The sequence below is a fragment of the Colletes latitarsis genome, unplaced genomic scaffold (assembly GCF_051014445.1).
Source record: "Colletes latitarsis isolate SP2378_abdomen unplaced genomic scaffold, iyColLati1 scaffold0124, whole genome shotgun sequence".
Lineage (NCBI taxonomy): Eukaryota > Metazoa > Arthropoda > Insecta > Hymenoptera > Colletidae > Colletes > Colletes latitarsis.
Genome location: NW_027488474.1, coordinates 6,317 through 12,500, shown reverse-complemented (window position 1 = coordinate 12,500; position 6,184 = coordinate 6,317).

Sequence of the window (6,184 nt, the reverse complement as noted above, 5' to 3'; positions counted from 1 at the left end):
ATACAATTTTTGCCTTTTAAGCTACGCTCCGTAGAGTGTAGTGCCAGTTTATGGTTTTCACAAAATTTTCAATCGCTCGGACTGAAGAGTTGATGCTCGGATAGTACGAGTATACATATTTTAAACGTATACAAGTCACCAACGTCACTCGAGACGCTTATACCACTTCAAGAGCCATTCGGTCAAAGACACCGACTCGTGGCAATGCAGTGTGGAGAAAGTCTGGAACGAGCACGATACAGAACAGTCAGGATGAAATCCCGAGGAGCGACGACTGCTTCTCAACCGAGGTCGAAGAATAGCCGTACGCTCGACGCTGCCCCGACCGACTCGACCGGACCGTCGCTTCTCTTATAGGTACCGAGGCGCCCGCCGGAACGCCGGCGACGCACGGGCTTACGCACGGCCGCTTATGGGGGGAACCGCGCGACCCAACCGCCCGCCCGAACGGCCTGTTATAACTTAGAGCGAAAACCAACACCTGTAATTTCCTTAATAATTGAGCTAGGGCAAAAAAAAAAAACGCTATCTTGTAGGAAAAAAGCAGGGGAACACGATGCCGTCGTTAAAAATATAGATTGCCGTGCTCGTTTTCGAGAAAAAAATGAAAAAATGGTCAAAATCGTCGCAGGACAAAAACTCGACACGCTATCTTGTAGGCAAAAATTAGACGAATTCAAAACCGTAGTTAAAAATATCGGTCGTCGCGCTAGTTTTCGAGAAAAAAACAAAAACGTTCAAAAAATTCGAGATAAAAAAAAAAAAACCAGCCTACCAGATAGAAAAAATTACACTGAACAAATATCATATAGGTCAAAATATGTGTTAGCGTACTAGTTTTCGAGATATAGACGAAAAACCGTCGCCGCCGATCGGTACGTCGGTCGATGCGAAAGCACCACCGAGCGCCCGCCTAAAAGACCAGTTCGAACATACCGAAAAATCAAGAAACCGTAACTTCCTTAATAATTGAGCTAGGACAAAAAATCGACACGCTATCTTGCAGGAAAAAATCCGGGGAACACGATGGCGTCGTCAAAAGTGCAGGTCGTCGAGCTCGTTTTCGAGAAAAAAAAAAAAAAATTCTCAAAATTCGACAAAAAAATAAAACGATCAGTGGACCGTGTAGAGAATATAAAACTGCATAAGAATCGTATAGACGAAAATTGGCGTTCACGTGCTCGTTTTTGTGGAAAAAATTAAAAAAGCTCTCAAACTTCGAGATAAAAAAAAAAAAAACCGTCTACCAGGTAGCCAACGGTAAACGGTACAAGTATCGTACGGGCGAAAACGAGCGTTACCGTGCTCGTTTTCGAGTTATTGACGAAAAACAGCCTGGAGCGATCGGTCCGGCGGTCGACGCGCGAAAGTTTCTAAGTCCGCTCTGCTCCGAATCATCGCTCCGGCGTCAAAAATCGTCGTAGGACAAAAAATCGCCACCCTATCTTGCAGGAAAAAATCCGGGGAACACGATGGCGTCGTCAAAAGTGCAGGTCGTCGAGCTCGTTTTCGAGAAAAAAAAAAAAAAATTCTCAAAATTCGACAAAAAAATAAAACGATCAGTGGACCGTGTAGAGAATCTAAAACTGCATAAGAATCGTATAGACCAAAATTGGCGTTCACGTGCTCGTTTTTGAGAAAAAAGTTAAAAAAGCTCTCAAAATTCGAGATAAAAAAAAAAAAAACCATCTACCAGGTAGCCAACGGTAAACGGTACAAGTATCGTACGGGCGAAAACGAGCGTTACCGTGCTCGTTTTCGAGTTATTGACGAAAAACAGCCTGGAGCGATCGGTCCGGCGGTCGACGCGCGAAAGTTTCTAAGTCCGCTCTGCTCCGAAACACCGCTCCGGCGTCAAAAATCGTCGTAGGACAAAAAATAGACACGCTATCTTGCAGGAAAAAATCCGGGGAACACGATGGCGTCGTCAAAAGTGCAGGTCGTCGAGCTCGTTTTCGAGAAAAAAAAAAAAAAATTCTCAAAATTCGACAAAAAAATAAAACGATCAGTGGACCGTGTAGAGAATATAAAACTGCATAAGAATCGTATAGACGAAAATTGGCGTTCACGTGCTCGTTTTTGTGGAAAAAATTAAAAAAGCTCTCAAACTTCGAGATAAAAAAAAAAAAAACCGTCTACCAGGTAGCCAACGGTAAACGGTACAAGTATCGTACGGGCGAAAACGAGCGTTACCGTGCTCGTTTTCGAGTTATTGACGAAAAACAGCCTGGAGCGATCGGTCCGGCGGTCGACGCGCGAAAGTTTCTAAGTCCGCTCTGCTCCGAATCATCGCTCCGGCGTCAAAAATCGTCGTAGGACAAAAAATCGCCACCCTATCTTGCAGGAAAAAATCCGGGGAACACGATGGCGTCGTCAAAAGTGCAGGTCGTCGAGCTCGTTTTCGAGAAAAAAAAAAAAAAATTCTCAAAATTCGACAAAAAAATAAAACGATCAGTGGACCGTGTAGAGAATATAAAACTGCATAAGAATCGTATAGACCAAAATTGGCGTTCACGTGCTCGTTTTTGAGAAAAAAGTTAAAAAAGCTCTCAAAATTCGAGATAAAAAAAAAAAAAACCATCTACCAGGTAGCCAACGGTAAACGGTACAAGTATCGTACGGGCGAAAACGAGCGTTACCGTGCTCGTTTTCGAGTTATTGACGAAAAACAGCCTGGAGCGATCGGTCCGGCGGTCGACGCGCGAAAGTTTCTAAGTCCGCTCTGCTCCGAAACACCGCTCCGGCGTCAAAAATCGTCGTAGGACAAAAAATAGACACGCTATCTTGCAGGAAAAAATCCGGGGAACACGATGGCGTCGTCAAAAGTGCAGGTCGTCGAGCTCGTTTTCGAGAAAAAAAAAAAAAAATTCTCAAAATTCGACAAAAAAATAAAACGATCAGTGGACCGTGTAGAGAATATAAAACTGCATAAGAATCGTATAGACCAAAATTGGCGTTCACGTGCTCGTTTTTGAGAAAAAAGTTAAAAAAGCTCTCAAAATTCGAGATAAAAAAAAAAAACCATCTACCAGGTAGCCAACGGTAAACGGTACAAGTATCGTACGGGCGAAAACGAGCGTTACCGTGCTCGTTTTCGAGTTATTGACGAAAAACAGCCTGGAGCGATCGGTCCGGCGGTCGACGCGCGAAAGTTTCTAAGTCCGCTCTGCTCCGAAACACCGCTCCGGCGTCAAAAATCGTCGTAGGACAAAAAATAGACACGCTATCTTGCAGGAAAAAATCCGGGGAACACGATGGCGTCGTCAAAAGTGCAGGTCGTCGAGCTCGTTTTCGAGAAAAAAAAAAAAAAATTCTCAAAATTCGACAAAAAAATAAAACGATCAGTGGACCGTGTAGAGAATATAAAACTGCATAAGAATCGTATAGACGAAAATTGGCGTTCACGTGCTCGTTTTTGTGGAAAAAATTAAAAAAGCTCTCAAACTTCGAGATAAAAAAAAAAAAAACCGTCTACCAGGTAGCCAACGGTAAACGGTACAAGTATCGTACGGGCGAAAACGAGCGTTACCGTGCTCGTTTTCGAGTTATTGACGAAAAACAGCCTGGAGCGATCGGTCCGGCGGTCGACGCGCGAAAGTTTCTAAGTCCGCTCTGCTCCGAATCATCGCTCCGGCGTCAAAAATCGTCGTAGGACAAAAAATCGCCACCCTATCTTGCAGGAAAAAATCCGGGGAACACGATGGCGTCGTCAAAAGTGCAGGTCGTCGAGCTCGTTTTCGAGAAAAAAAAAAAAAATTCTCAAAATTCGACAAAAAAATAAAACGATCATTGGACCGTGTAGAGAATCTAAAACTGCATAAGAATCGTATAGACCAAAATTGGCCTTAACGTGCTGGTTTTCGAGTTATTGACGATAAGCCGGTATATATATGTCCGAGATAAAAAAAAAGATAGGGACAGTGGGAATCTCCTATACTATCACGGGCGTGTATTCTCCTACTAGTTTGATGGTTGCTGTTGCATAAACCACCGACTGTTTGGCCCGCCGTTTAACCGCGCGGTTTAAAATTGCAACACAATGTTGGTGTCGCTCCGGGGTGAAAAAATGGAAAAACGACATACTTTACGCATAGGGGCGGCTGATCTTAACATATTTTGTCATGTCACCACCCCAGTGACTCTAAGACGGATTTTGCCGTCGCACGTTTTTTTATTAAAAAGTTATTAGTATATAGAAGATTTCGTTAAGCAAAAAGACACGAATATGGGAGTAGGACAAAAAATCGCCAGCCTATCTTGCAGGAAAAAATCCGGGGAACACGATGGCGTCGTCAAAAGTGCAGGTCGTCGAGCTAGTTTTCGAGAAAAAAAAAAAAAATTCTCAAAACTCGACAAAAAAATAAAACGATCAGTGGACCGTGTAGAGAATCTAAAACTGCATAAGAATCGTATAGACCAAAATTGGGTTCACGTGCTCGTTTTTGAGAAAAAAGTTAAAAAAGCTCTCAAAATTCGAGATAAAAAAAAAAAAAACCATCTACCAGGTAGCCAACGGTAAACGGTACAAGTATCGTACGGGCGAAAACGAGCGTTACCGTGCTCGTTTTCGAGTTATTGACGAAAAACAGCCTGGAGCGATCGGTCCGGCGGTCGACGCGCGAAAGTTTCTAAGTCCGCTTTGCTCCGAAACACCGCTCCGGCGTCAAAAATCGTCGTAGGACAAAAAATAGACACGCTATCTTGCAGGAAAAAATCCGGGGAACACGATGGCGTCGTCAAAAGTGCAGGTCGTCGAGCTCGTTTTCGAGAAAAAAAAAAAAAAATTCTCAAAATTCGACAAAAAAATAAAACGATCAGTGGACCGTGTAGAGAATATAAAACTGCATAAGAATCGTATAGACGAAAATTGGCGTTCACGTGCTCGTTTTTGTGGAAAAAATTAAAAAAGCTCTCAAACTTCGAGATAAAAAAAAAAAAAACCGTCTACCAGGTAGCCAACGGTAAACGGTACAAGTATCGTACGGGCGAAAACGAGCGTTACCGTGCTCGTTTTCGAGTTATTGACGAAAAACAGCCTGGAGCGATCGGTCCGGCGGTCGACGCGCGAAAGTTTCTAAGTCCGCTCTGCTCCGAATCATCGCTCCGGCGTCAAAAATCGTCGTAGGACAAAAAATCGCCACCCTATCTTGCAGGAAAAAATCCGGGGAACACGATGGCGTCGTCAAAAGTGCAGGTCGTCGAGCTCGTTTTCGAGAAAAAAAAAAAAAAATTCTCAAAATTCGACAAAAAAATAAAACGATCATTGGACCGTGTAGAGAATCTAAAACTGCATAAGAATCGTATAGACCAAAATTGGCCTTAACGTGCTGGTTTTCGAGTTATTGACGATAAGCCGGTATATATATGTCCGAGATAAAAAAAAAGATAGGGACAGTGGGAATCTCCTATACTATCACGGGCGTGTATTCTCCTACTAGTTTGATGGTTGCTGTTGCATAAACCACCGACTGTTTGGCCCGCCGTTTAACCGCGCGGTTTAAAATTGCAACACAATGTTGGTGTCGCTCCGGGGTGAAAAAATGGAAAAACGACATACTTTACGCATAGGGGCGGCTGATCTTAACATATTTTGTCATGTCACCACCCCAGTGACTCTAAGACGGATTTTGCCGTCGCACGTTTTTTTATTAAAAAGTTATTAGTATATAGAAGATTTCGTTAAGCAAAAAGACACGAATATGGGAGTAGGACAAAAAATCGCCAGCCTATCTTGCAGGAAAAAATCCGGGGAACACGATGGCGTCGTCAAAAGTGCAGGTCGTCGAGCTAGTTTTCGAGAAAAAAAAAAAAAAATTCTCAAAACTCGACAAAAAAATAAAACGATCAGTGGACCGTGTAGAGAATCTAAAACTGCATAAGAATCGTATAGACCAAAATTGGCGTTCACGTGCTCGTTTTTGAGAAAAAAGTTAAAAAAGCTCTCAAAATTCGAGATAAAAAAAAAAAAACCATCTACCAGGTAGCCAACGGTAAACGGTACAAGTATCGTACGGGCGAAAACGAGCGTTACCGTGCTCGTTTTCGAGTTATTGACGAAAAACAGCCTGGAGCGATCGGTCCGGCGGTCGACGCGCGAAAGTTTCTAAGTCCGCTTTGCTCCGAAACACCGCTCCGGCGTCAAAAATCGTCGTAGGACAAAAAATAGACACGCTATCTTGCAGGA